Here is a 12570-nt window from a genome sequence, read left to right as displayed (position 1 = left end):
TTTTTTTTTCATTTTCTCTGACAGGTGACTCTCATGTCCCACATGAGGGTTATTCATTTGAACCCTTTATTGTGGATTCATAATAAAGAAGAAATGGAGTACCAACACAGATGACCCACAAAGGTGACTGAAAATAAACCCTTTCTTGATAAAAACCCTGTAGATTTGGGGGGTAGTTTGCTCTCAAGCATAACTTAAGCAGAAATGAATAATACACTCTCTACTTATATACCTTCTTCCCTCAAAGATATATTATCTTCACTGCATCCATATTATTATATTATATAACTGTGGATACTGAAGTAAATTGGACCCTTGAACTGCATTCCTTCTGTCTCTCTGAACCCTATTCTTTTTTTTCTATGAACTTCATTGCAGGATATGAAGTAATTTGGGGGGAATGTTTTCTGGAAATTTACTGATGGTAAGCAGCAGCATAAACAAAATTAAACACCAGTCAATTTGAAATATGTTGCAGCTTGAAGTAAACTCTTGTTTAGCAATAAAGTAGTAACAAAAGGGTTTTTAGGAATTTTATGGTCGCAAACTGACTAAAGTTATAGAAAAACAAGTTCTTCTCTAATTAGGTTGAATCTTCACATGGAAATCAAAATAAGTGCTTACATACAAACTTGAGAACTGGAGTCATTACATTACTTTTGTTTTATCTAGTTCATATTTTTATTAATAGTATAATTCTTTCTTTTCGTGAGAATGATTATTGGGAAGTAGTGGTAACAGTGGGACCTTGAAGGTCTCATCATGGCTGAGGGTTATTTAGTGTTCTCAGGAGATCTTCACAGGACTCTCAGTCATAACTTGCATTATTAACAGGCAGACATCTTGAGCAAATGATTTTCCTTATCAGACAAAACATATTAACTAAGAATATAGGGAAAGCTATATTTTTGTGTCATCTGTGCTTAGGCATTGCATTTCATAATTATTGCTACTTATTGATATTTTTAAAATGTAATGTCTCAGAGGAAAAATAAAACAAGTTGAATTCCTAGTTTTTTCTTTGTAGATATCTAGAATCAGATATTCTATTAGATAGCATGGTGAGATTACTTAGAACCTTCACTTTCATTAATGTGTTTTTTTCCTAATCTCATTTAGTTTGTCTAACTCCTTCCGTGAGAATCTGGAATGTATATCTATCACTAACGCATGAATAAAAAGGTAAATTCTTTTGCTTCTCATTCATGAGTATAGGATTTGTTATACATCTACTTCTGTGAAATAAGTCCCATGGAAGTGACACGTCTGTTAAAAAAAAGCATCATACCATCTTAGGTCACAATAATTGATCTATATCATCTAGTATAAGGAAAGTAACATGCCCACTTCACTTTGCAGTATTTTGCTCTCATATCTGGACCAAATTTTAGAGAGCAATTGCCAAAGCAGAGTGTGTTCAGAGTAGTGAGAGAAAACCTGGTTTTTCAAGGTATACCCATTGATATATCTTAAAAATACACATGTCTAAAAAAATATTGATGCAACCTAGGATATTTAATTTTTAGAAGAGAAACTCAAAGTGTGGGGAGTCATAGTATATATTATCTTAAAGTATTCAGGAGATGATTGTGTAGAAACGACAGTAAATTTAATCTATACTGCTCTAGAGAGAAAATAATTAGATGGATGAAGATATTGGGAACACATATTTTTAGCTTAAAATTAGGATAACTTTCCTGCCAATTGTAGTTTAAAAAGATAGGATGAGCCATTCTATGATAAGGAGTGTGTCCATTCCTTGAAGTAATAAAGGAGGGAAAGTGATATGTGGAAGCTGTTCCAAAGACATCCTGACATTGGATGAGAGAATTGAACTAAAAGACCTGGAGAATCACCTCCAGTATTCAAAACCCTTGAGTCCTTCTTACTCCTTGATTAACAGTAAGGTTAATATAGCTACACATATAAAAACAATAATATAAATAACAAACATAACAACGATAATTAGTGTTTACTTAAGGCTTACTTGGTGCCAGACATTATTCTCCATGTGTTATATTTAAGAAACCATCATTAAATGGGTAATGTTATTTTCCCATTTGGAGATAAAGATAAATGGTTCATTCACTTGTGCAAATTCAAAAAGCTAATAAATGAAAGTGGGATTTGAATCCAGATAGTTTGAATTCTGAGAATACAATTTAACTATTAGGTCACACTACCTCTCTCTTTTAGACATTACGTTACCTTTCTTATATGTTTCCATAGCTATAATAATAAATACTTACTGCCCTTGTTAGTAAAATAGAAAAAAATTTTCTTAAAGCCACATCTAGCAATTTCTAAATTATATATAATCTAGAAATAGAGAAATTCTACATCTCTTATGCAAAAAAATTACACACTGCTTTGTGCATCAGTAGATATTTACAATGATATCAAGTGCAATATTTTTATAAAAATGTAAAATTAAAAACAATTAAAAAACCAATCAACATGGAATAAATAAATTCATTGTGGGAATCATTTGATAGAATATTATTTTGAAAAGTAGGTATTCATGAGTATCTGTGAACATGTTCAGAACTCAAAAATAAATCAGTAAGTAAAAAACGTGGGGCGCCCAGCTGGCTCAGTCAGTAGAGTCTTTGACTCTTGGTCTTGGTGTTGTAAGTTCGAGTTCCACATTGGGTGTAAAGATTACCTTGAAATCTTAAAAAAAAATGCAAAAATCAAGAACATCATTTACCTAACTTTGGAAACACATAAAAGTGATACTGTATATTAAGTAAAGATATATATGTAGTGAAAGGACATGCATTTATGTTAGTTGGTTGTTCTGGAAAGGAAAGAAGAAAAATACAACTGGGAAAAGCTATAAAATATAGTAGAGCCTTCAACTGTATTTGTAACATTTTATATCTTTTATATAACAATACTACATAATACTATATTTTATATAAAATACTATGCAGCAAAATGTAAATACTTTTATAGAAAATATATAGAAAATATGATGATAATGTTAGCATTTATTAATTGTAGATGATCATTGATAGGATTCTCGATATTTTATTATACTTTTCCTTGATTATGAATATTTAAGTTAAAAATCAATTAGAACATATAACAACAAAAGACTAGAAAGAGAACATTTCCACTGTTCATTGTCTCCAAAATGTTTAATTTTTGAAATTCTAAAATCTGCCTAAATGAAAGCAAAAAATACGGCATCAAGGCAACATTAAAAAAAGAATAAGTTCTTGAAACATTATTCTATTTGGCTATTTTTATTACAATGTGACTAAAAGAATAGGGAGTCTTTTACTTTTGTATGAGGCTATTCTCTTTTATAATTTTCAAAGTCAATTTTCATGAAAGGCAAAAATGTTTCCTGGCTAACTTTACTACCAGTTTCATAGAATTGATAACTGATAAGTGCTCATGTAATAACTACATAGAACTAATAAAAGCGCTCCTCTTCTAAATGTACTGATTTTTCTTTTTAAGAGCCTTTCTCACAAAGGAGGTGACAAGCCTTGGCAGACTGTATGAATTTGAACATAGCACTCTCTTTGGCTGTCTGTCCCATGCACAAATACCTTTAGAATTTTACTGTCAGAGGGGGTTTCCTTTTTTCCTCCATTTTGCTTTTATTGTGAGGAAAATGAATAAATGAAGTTCTTTTGGGGGTAGGGCTACTTTACTCTTTACAGACAGAAGCATCAGCTTAGTTGAATGTGAACTGTGTGACTAATAAATGGAAAGCTGAAATAGCATTCTCGGTATGTCATCTTGATACCACTTTAAGTCTTGCAACGTCAAGTATAAATCTTGGAACAAATATGATGCAGCACAGGAAGAAGCACATAATCTCTTGATAGACCCTGCCCTCAGAGAGCCCGGCTGACTATGATCTTGCCCTGCACTTCAGAGTACAAGAGAATAGCCAACCATCCTCATTCTTCCTTTGATTGTAACTGCAGCTCTCCACACAAAGATCAACTAACTTGAGGAAGACCCAGGTCCTTAGACTCTTCACTCATTCTTTCAGATAAGAACAGAATTTCATTCTGAGAAGGGCTGGGTTTCTGCAAAGCAGGTAATAGCGTAGCTGGCTTATTACATCTTTCTCAAATGTATTGGCCTTCTCAGCAGTTAAATTATGTATTTATCCCAGATTCCTCAACCTTTCCACTATTGACATTTTGGGACAGATAATTCTTTGTTGCAGTGGGCTTTCCTGTGCATTGTAGCAACATCACTGGCTTTCATATATCAGATGCCAGTAGCAAATTCCCCCTTAATGGTGATAACTAAAAAGGTCTCCAGACATTTTTTCTAAGACAGTGAGAGAGGGGGGACGACGGGGGAGAGGGAGAAAGGGAATCTTAAGCAGGGGCCATGCACAGTGTAGAGCCCAAAGCAGGGCTTGATCTCATGACCTGAGCTGAAATCAAGAATTGGATGCTTAACCCACTGAGCCACCCAGGTGCCCCTCCAGACATATCTAATATCCCCTAGAGGGCAAAATCTACTTCGAGTTAGAACCATTGTTCTCCCACGAGCCCAATTCTGGCAAACCTAATCTCATTCGAGTGTTCTATCCAGCTGCCTGGTCCTACACTGACTGATGGCATATCCCACGTTCTTCCTCTGAAATTCTACTCTGAGTTTCGGGCCTGTTAGATGGCTTCTCTGCAAAGTTCATCTAGATACAGAGAGTGGGCATTCTTTCAAATGATTTTCATTTCAAATAAAATGAAATATTGGCAAAATAAAATAACTGATTAAATAAAAGTATCTGGTATTTATAAAAAGTAGGAAAAGTATAGAAAAGACCAAACTCAAATAAAACATTACTCACATATATTGTCCAACTATAGGCATTCAAAATTTATTCTATATATTCTCACAGATAGCTGTATATAGGTGCATGTACATTATATGTTTGTGTTTTCCAAATGAGATCACATTGTGTCTATCCGTATGTAGCCTGTTTTTAATCATTTCACATCTTTTTTCACAGTATATTGTCTTCTAATACATTATTTTTTTTAAAAGATTTTATTTATTTATTTGACAGAGAGAGACACAGCGAGAGAGGGAACACAAGCAGGGGGAGTGGGAGAGGGAGAAGCAGGCTTCCCGCGGAGCAGGGAGCCCGATGCGGGACTCGATCCCAGGACCCCAGGATCATGACCTGAGCCGAAGGCAGACGCTTAACGACTGAGCCACCCAGGCGCCCCTCTAATACATTATTTTAATAGTTCCATGCTATTTAACTACAAATGTTTCGTTATTTAGTAAACCAGTGTCCTGTTAGAAAGCTTCAACTTTTAGGGGCGCCTGGGTGGCTATCTCCCTTTATCTAATGATATAAGACACAGCTACAAAAGCAAGAATGGTTGGCAGGCAGAATTTGATGACATTTTTTGTAAAATCATAAAAATATTGCTAACAGATAAACTTTGTTTTAGAAATTTAAAAAGTTATTTCTCATAAGTTTATATATGTTTATTAAAATATTTTCACTTACAAATTTCTTAGGAAAAATTTCAAAGTGTAAAATAAAACAACATGTAAATATACAACATGGACATATTTACTGAGTATTAACCGTATAACAAACTCTGTTCTAGAATCTAAGGAAACACTAAAGAACGAGACAAGTAAAACCCTTGTCTTCTTGAAACCTTCATTTTAGAGCAATAAACTGAATGTCGCTAATGATGTAATGATGATTACAGAGAACAAAAGAATGTCTCACCTTATAAAATATCTCCTTTTAAAGCTGCTTAGAAAAAAGTTATTCCAAGAGCTTCATGTAAAATTCTATTTCCTTAATTTATACAAAATTGTGTTAGTTTTTCTTGTAGAGGTTTTCACTAATTTCAATATCTGAAATGTAAAAACAAATTTTTATTCATTTCACATCTTGATTAATTTCTTAAAACTTCTAGAATGGAATTTTATGGTTAAAATTTTTAAATCAGTGTTTAACCAACTGAACTTCACCGCTTATGATAGTACTTATATAACAACTCCCTCAATGATACTTTTCAAGGTTTTGTTCTCAGTTTTACAGGCAAAACATACAAAAATTTTAATTTGCAGTCCACTGAGGAACAATGAAGCTGTTCATTTTCTTATTAAACACTTTCATTTTTCTTTTGTGAAGTGTTATTTATATTCTTTGTTCATTTTTTACATACTTGGTGTGCATATTTTTTGTTGATTTATAAGAGTTCAAAATCAGTATCCCAGATTTTCCCTTTTAAAAAGCTTACAATTGAGGTAAAAGGTAAATGGATGTTTATTTTTAATTATTAAAACATGTGCCAAACTGCCAAAATTTGGCTCAAGAAAACAAAATATTAGTTATTATTTGTTAAAGGAATATATACATATTATGTGTGTTTATATATATATATACACACACACACTTACATATTTGTACATATACACGTTTAAGGATAAAATGCAATATTTTCTCTATTGCATTGTACTAAAACAAGGAAATCTGTATGATAATATGATAATAACAGCAGTAATAATAATGATGGTGTTAATAAAAATTATTGAGCACCTAATATATATATGCCTTGTATTCTGCTATACCTTTTACAAATAATTATTTTAATCCTTAAACAATCCTTTAGGGTAGCCATTGTTACTATTTTAAATTTGAAGGAATATGAACATCAGAAAGCTTAATTCAACTGACCAGAGTTTAGCACTTACAGGCAATAAGTAGCCAAGTATAGTTTAAAAACCAAATCTCCAGTAATCCCTCATTTGTGATCTTTCCTGTGGGCACTACTGTAATGACTTCCACCATGCAAGTGATTAGAAAGCAGAGCAAATGACATTCTGATTCCCATCAACAAGGCTTTGTCTTGTCATCACAAAACTCATTTTATATTCTGCCCTCTTTTATGTCTCATCTTCCTAATGCAGACCGAAGTTGTTTGGGAAAAAGCAGTGTTTGCTTGGAGTCTTTATTTGAATGGGAGAAAATTGGAATAGAATCAAAATTTTCAAAAATAGTGAGAGAACTGTGATACTCTGTATACCATCTTCCTTCAAATTCTATGAAAATGATTTATTTCTGGCTCATGGAGAACATGGGGGCTATTTGTGGTTAATTACTGCCCTCTGTTGACAACAATGTTAAATGTCTTAATTTATGTTTAAGAGTATTTAAGGTGAGAATTACAAGAAATTTCACCTATAAATCTCATCTACAAAGATGAGTAATTAAATCTAAAAGAATTGAAGAGCCTTGCCTAACAGCCATAGCTAGCTAATGATTAAGGACAGAAAGACACCTCATGTATCATGATCAGTAGTATGATCAGTCTTGTGTTGACTAAATTTAAAACAATATTTTTTTCCCTGACAATATTTTCCATTTTCTGAGACTCAGATACAAAATTTACAATAGCCAAAGAAATTTTTACAGTTATTAAAAATTTTTTTAAAATAAAATGTCCAGGCGCACCTGGGTGAGTCAGATGGTTAAGCGTCTGCCTTTGGCTCAGGTCATGATTCTAGGGTCCTGGGATGGAGCCCCACATCGGGCTCCTGGCTCAGCAGGGAGCCTGCTTCTCCCTCTCCCTCTGCCTCTCCCCCTGCTCATGCTCTCTCTCTCTCTGTATCTCTGTGTCTCAAATGAATAAATAAAATCTTCTAAAAAATTAAAAAAATAAAATATCTGTTCGGGTGAAAAATAAATCATACAGTACAGAAAAGTGGGAAGTAGAAAATAAACATCTTTCTCTCACTCTCCACCTGATTCCACTTCCAGAGGTGGGCACTATTAACTGTTTGTCATTCTGGAAATTATTTATATGTGTATATAATTTTTTTTTTCAAAATTGAAGTACTGTTCTCCAACTTTTTAAAAAAATTTAAAACCTATATCTTAGAGCTAATTTCATATTACCACATAAAGATATGTTATTTTTTTAATACTGCAGACTTTTACTGACACTTTGAGAATTATAGGCAAGTTTAGAATGTCCTTAATTAGGTTTGCTGATAAGGTTGTGCGTTTCTTCTTGGACTGTTATGTAAGTGAGGCTGTTCTGTCCTGATTTCATTCCAGCAGGGGGCATGTGATTTTGATTTGTCTCATTACTGATGATGGATAGTCACTTTGATCATTTAATCGAGGTACTGCCTGCAGACCTCTCCATTGTAAGCTACCCCATATTTCTGCTCTGTGCACAGAGAGGATTTGAGTGGCAGAAGCGCTAAGCTAAGATATAAAATCAAAATGATTATTTGTCAAATCCTTTCTCTCACATAGAAGGAATGGAATAGATCTCCAGATGTAAGTGTTATTTTCACAGTAGGACTGAGTATTGGTTTCCTGGCCTCTCATTTGATTCCCTCTCCCATTTCTGGAGGGACACACAGATTAGTGGGGTATTTGCACAGTTGCACATGACTGTGAGGAATAGTTTGGTATAGTAAATAATTTAGATAAGTCTGAAATTTGTTAATAAGTAAGACTATAGGTAACACGTGAAGCATAAAATAATAAAATAATAATAATATTTTCATTGGCAACTAGATGACCCAGAACTGCTGACAGTTTTTTCTTAAAACATTTAGTAAGACTGTCATATTTTCAAAAATCATATTAAAATTTCAGTCATGTAAATGTTTTTAAATTTTGATATTTGTTAAAATTTTTCACTTTGCAACATATTTTAATAAATAATTTTCAATGCTCTAGAAGAAAAAACTTTTTGAAAACATGAAATTTTTAAATGTTCAGATTTAATTTAATTTTAATTTGACAAAATATTTCAAGTTGCATACACTTAAAGTAGAACAAAATTATACCAATATCTTGATTATAACATAATTATTAACTTTGTTGAAATGAAGGCAAGAAAGATCAATGGCATGGAATAGATATATAAATACTTATGAATCATGTATGTATTTAGTTTGTTATTCATCCAAAGCATCACTGGCCAATTCACCAAATACCCAAATATGCAGAATAAAAATTCAATTGAGATGTTTTGGTATTTTGTCAACTTTCAGCCATATAAAAATTATAGATTTACAACGTATTTTACCATTTCATCTTTATGAAGTGTATTTGTCTCAGATAGAAAATATCTTATGCAATAATGCGCTAACTTGATTAACAACATATGGTCATCATTAATGCCTTGCTGCTTTCCACTTCACCATTATACAGAGGTGTTTTCTGAATAATGCATTTACCAAGTATGTATTGACCACCTACTACATGACGCCTCTGGGACTATAGCAATAAACAAACCAGACAAACATTCCTGCTTTCTTGGAACTTAACATTTTTCTCCAAAGGGTTCAGGGCACATATTCAGGCATATGACATAGCTCTTGCCCATGTGATAGCACACACAAACTCTCTCAATTTTCTTCATTGACATGACAAATTTTGGCTGAATTAACATATGGTTTTGGTAGGATGAAGTCATAATTGCAGAGAGATTTATCAGAAGACTTGAAGAAAAGGTCTGGCCTTGGGGAAAATGTTTAGGGAGCAAAAGGAAGCAGAAGAATAATAGGAAAATGTCAATGCAACCAACAGTATTCCCAAAATTTAATGAGTAGAATTAAAAGAAGAAACAAGGAAAATACAAACTGAGTTTTGTTTCAGGCTAGACAGACATTCTAGAAAGTAAGCAGAATAAGGTTGATTAATTGGTATCTCAACATGTAATAAGCAATCACAAAACCACATCCTCTATATCCCTTTGGAAACATAGTGATAAACAGGTGTTGTCCATTTTGCAGACACAGAAAAGCAAGGCTAATAAAAGTACTATACTTGCAAGTTCAATTCCCTTAACAACAAAGCCAGTTCAGAAGAGGGTATTTTCATGGCATGATTTTTTTTTTCTGAGTTCTATTAGGATTGTGTCAGATCCCTATAGTAATGATTCATTAGAGAGCTTAGAAAGTGGGGTGCCTGCCAAAAACTCACCTGGACTGAGAAGAGTATTTCCACTTTTTTGACCACAGTCATTTTTCTCTCTTTTGATGTGGAAGGCATTCAGAATCCAGGTGACACTCATTAAAACCAATGTCAGACTATACAATGAAAGCATAACAATACTTGGTTTTCTTTCTCTTGCAAAAGTAAGTAATGAAATGCATAAATGATAAGAGCAATCTAGATTTTTCATGTTTATCTTAAAGTCAGCGAGTGTACCTTTCCTTTCACAAAAATGGATGACAACTGATACGCATTTACTTTGCGTGGTATTTCAGGCTTCATTACCTACACGTCACTAAGCATGGAAATAATTTTCAGTGAGTTTTAACATTCCTTTATGCCACCTGTGTTAGGGGCTGTTTTCCATCTTGAAACATTTCCCATGATACTTGTTTTATTAATGCTTTGTGGACAGTGTTTACCACTCATAATCAATAAGGACCCAAATTCATTTTACTGTCTGAAACAAACTTAACTCCGGTCCATTCCACTGTCTCTCTTCCTCTTTAGAAGTAGTCAATAGCCTGAAATTGGGATGAATTTCTCCTATTTATTTATTTTAAAAAGATTTTATTTATTTATTTATTTGAGAGAGAGAGAGTACAAGCAGGGGAGCGGCAAAGGGAGAGGGAGAAGCAGACTCCCCGCCAAGCAAGGAGCCTGATGCGGGACTCCATCTCAGGACCCTGGGATCATGACCTGAGTGGAAGGCAGATGCTTAACCGACTGAGCTATGCAGGGGCCCCTCCATTTACGATGTTGTACAATGCTATATATGATTTTTACACAAATAATTTATCCAGTTGCTTTTTATTTTATTTTTAAAAAGATTTTATTTTTAAGTAATCTCTACATCCAACATGAGGTTCCAACTCAACCCCAAGATCAAGAGTCGCATGCTCTTCGGACTGAACCAACCAAGTGCCCACCCTGCGGCCAAGTGTTTTTTGAAAAAAATACAGAGTTTGTACTCTACTTATTCTTTTGCAACATTCCTTTTTCACACATCATGACATTTCTTTTCATTCTTATACTTAGGGGCAGTTTGATTAGCTTGCTTACATTTGGTTTTGCTTCAGTGAACATTCTTACACATGACACCTTGTACAAATCTAAGTGTATGTTCTGGATAGATATGTAAGAATGGACTTGCTACATTGTAAGATAAGCAGTTTTTCAGTTATGCAACCTCTTGCTAAATTGATCTACAAAATAATCTCAGCACTATATAAGACTACTTATTTCTCCACATATTTGCAAAAAGTGTTGTCAGAATTTTAAATTTCTGATATACTGATATTTAAGAAATGTTGTCTTATTGTTGATTTTATTTTTCTTAGATTTCTTGTAAGGAAGTGTTGGTGTTTATTGGTTTACTCGTCTGAAAAATGCCTGTTCGTAACCTTTGACCCTTTAAAATACTTGGTTTTCCATCCTGCCTTGTTCCTATTTAAATAATAGATGTTTCTTATATATTTTGGGAAAATTTTTCTATTGGCTATATGAGTTAGACGTCCTTTCTCCAAATAGGTATCTTGTCTTTTGAGTTTGTTTAGAGTGGGTTGTTTTTGTTTTTGTTTTTTCTTTTTGTCATATAAGGATTAATATCCATATAAGGATTAATAGATCATTTTTTTCCTTAATGATTTATGCTTTTAAAATCTTGTTTAAAAAAATTCTACTTACAACAACATGATAAATATATTGTTCTACATTTTCTTCTAAAATTTTACTTTAAAATATTTAGCTTCGAAATCTTCATTTTCACCCTCTGTTTCAAATATTTCAAAGTACTTTTGGCTCTATTTTTGCCCTTTATATCTTCTGTATGCAGTTTAGTATTGGTGTACCAATTTCTTGAAAACAATGAATACTGACTGGTAGTCCATTGGATTAACAAATTAATTGGGGAAGAATAAGCTTAAATAACAAAGAGGAGCTGAAATTTGGTGACCTGTTGATGTACTGACCTTAACTCAGAGACAAGGAGCTTATCCATAAAAACAGAAGTAATGGCTGAGTTAAAGGTTGGCTTCATGGACCCGGGAGTATTACAATCATGCAGGGCACCGTACTAAGAAGGGTCCTGTGCTTAGTTTAATACTCTGTTATCAACACCCTAAGTTTTGATCAAGTAGTCCACATTTTCCTTTTGCACTAGGCCCCTCAGATTATGTGGCTGGTGCTGGAGAGTATATGGGTACAGGGGCAAAACATGGGCAGATAGGGTGGTGGGTGTATTTGGAAGTTCTCTTCTATTGGCTTTTATTTTCTCAGTGAAATAGGATGTAAAGGTTATTTATCTCCCTGTGCTGCATTCTCAGTTATATCTCAAGGTCTCATATTCAATTCATTAATTCTTCCTGTGCCTCATCTGCTGTTTGGCTGATTCAATAATTTTTTTTTTTTTTTTTAAAGATTTTATTTATTTATTTTAGAGAGAGAGAATGAGAGACAGAGAGCATGAGAGGGAGGAGGGTCAGAGGGAGAAGCAGACTCCCTGCTGAGCAGGGAGTCCGATGCGGGACTCGATCCCAGGACTCCAGGATCATGACCTGAGCCGAAGGCAGTCGCTTAACCAACTGAGCCACCCAGGCGCC

At 33.7% G+C, this 12570-nt stretch overlaps 1 protein-coding gene and 1 long non-coding RNA gene across 2 annotated transcripts in view; one reads left to right on the top strand and one right to left on the bottom strand.

The window, feature by feature from the left end:
- TFPI (tissue factor pathway inhibitor) overlaps window positions 1–12570 on the bottom strand; it is a 547151-nt gene that overhangs the window by 70727 nt on the left and 463854 nt on the right. The window lies entirely within an intron of this gene.
- Window positions 1–12570, top strand: part of LOC115942952 (uncharacterized) — a 242100-nt gene that overhangs the window by 5662 nt on the left and 223868 nt on the right. The window contains exons 2-3 of the long non-coding RNA XR_014143471.1: window positions 25–123; window positions 1120–1182. This is a non-coding gene — a long non-coding RNA (uncharacterized LOC115942952). The remainder of the gene's footprint in view (window positions 1–24; window positions 124–1119; window positions 1183–12570) is intronic.

Source organism: Leptonychotes weddellii, chromosome 3 (genome assembly GCF_054177405.1).
Source record: "Leptonychotes weddellii isolate Sample4059 chromosome 3, ASM5417740v2, whole genome shotgun sequence".
Taxonomy (NCBI): domain Eukaryota; kingdom Metazoa; phylum Chordata; class Mammalia; order Carnivora; family Phocidae; genus Leptonychotes; species Leptonychotes weddellii.
This window is presented reverse-complemented; position numbering and strand designations above follow the sequence as displayed.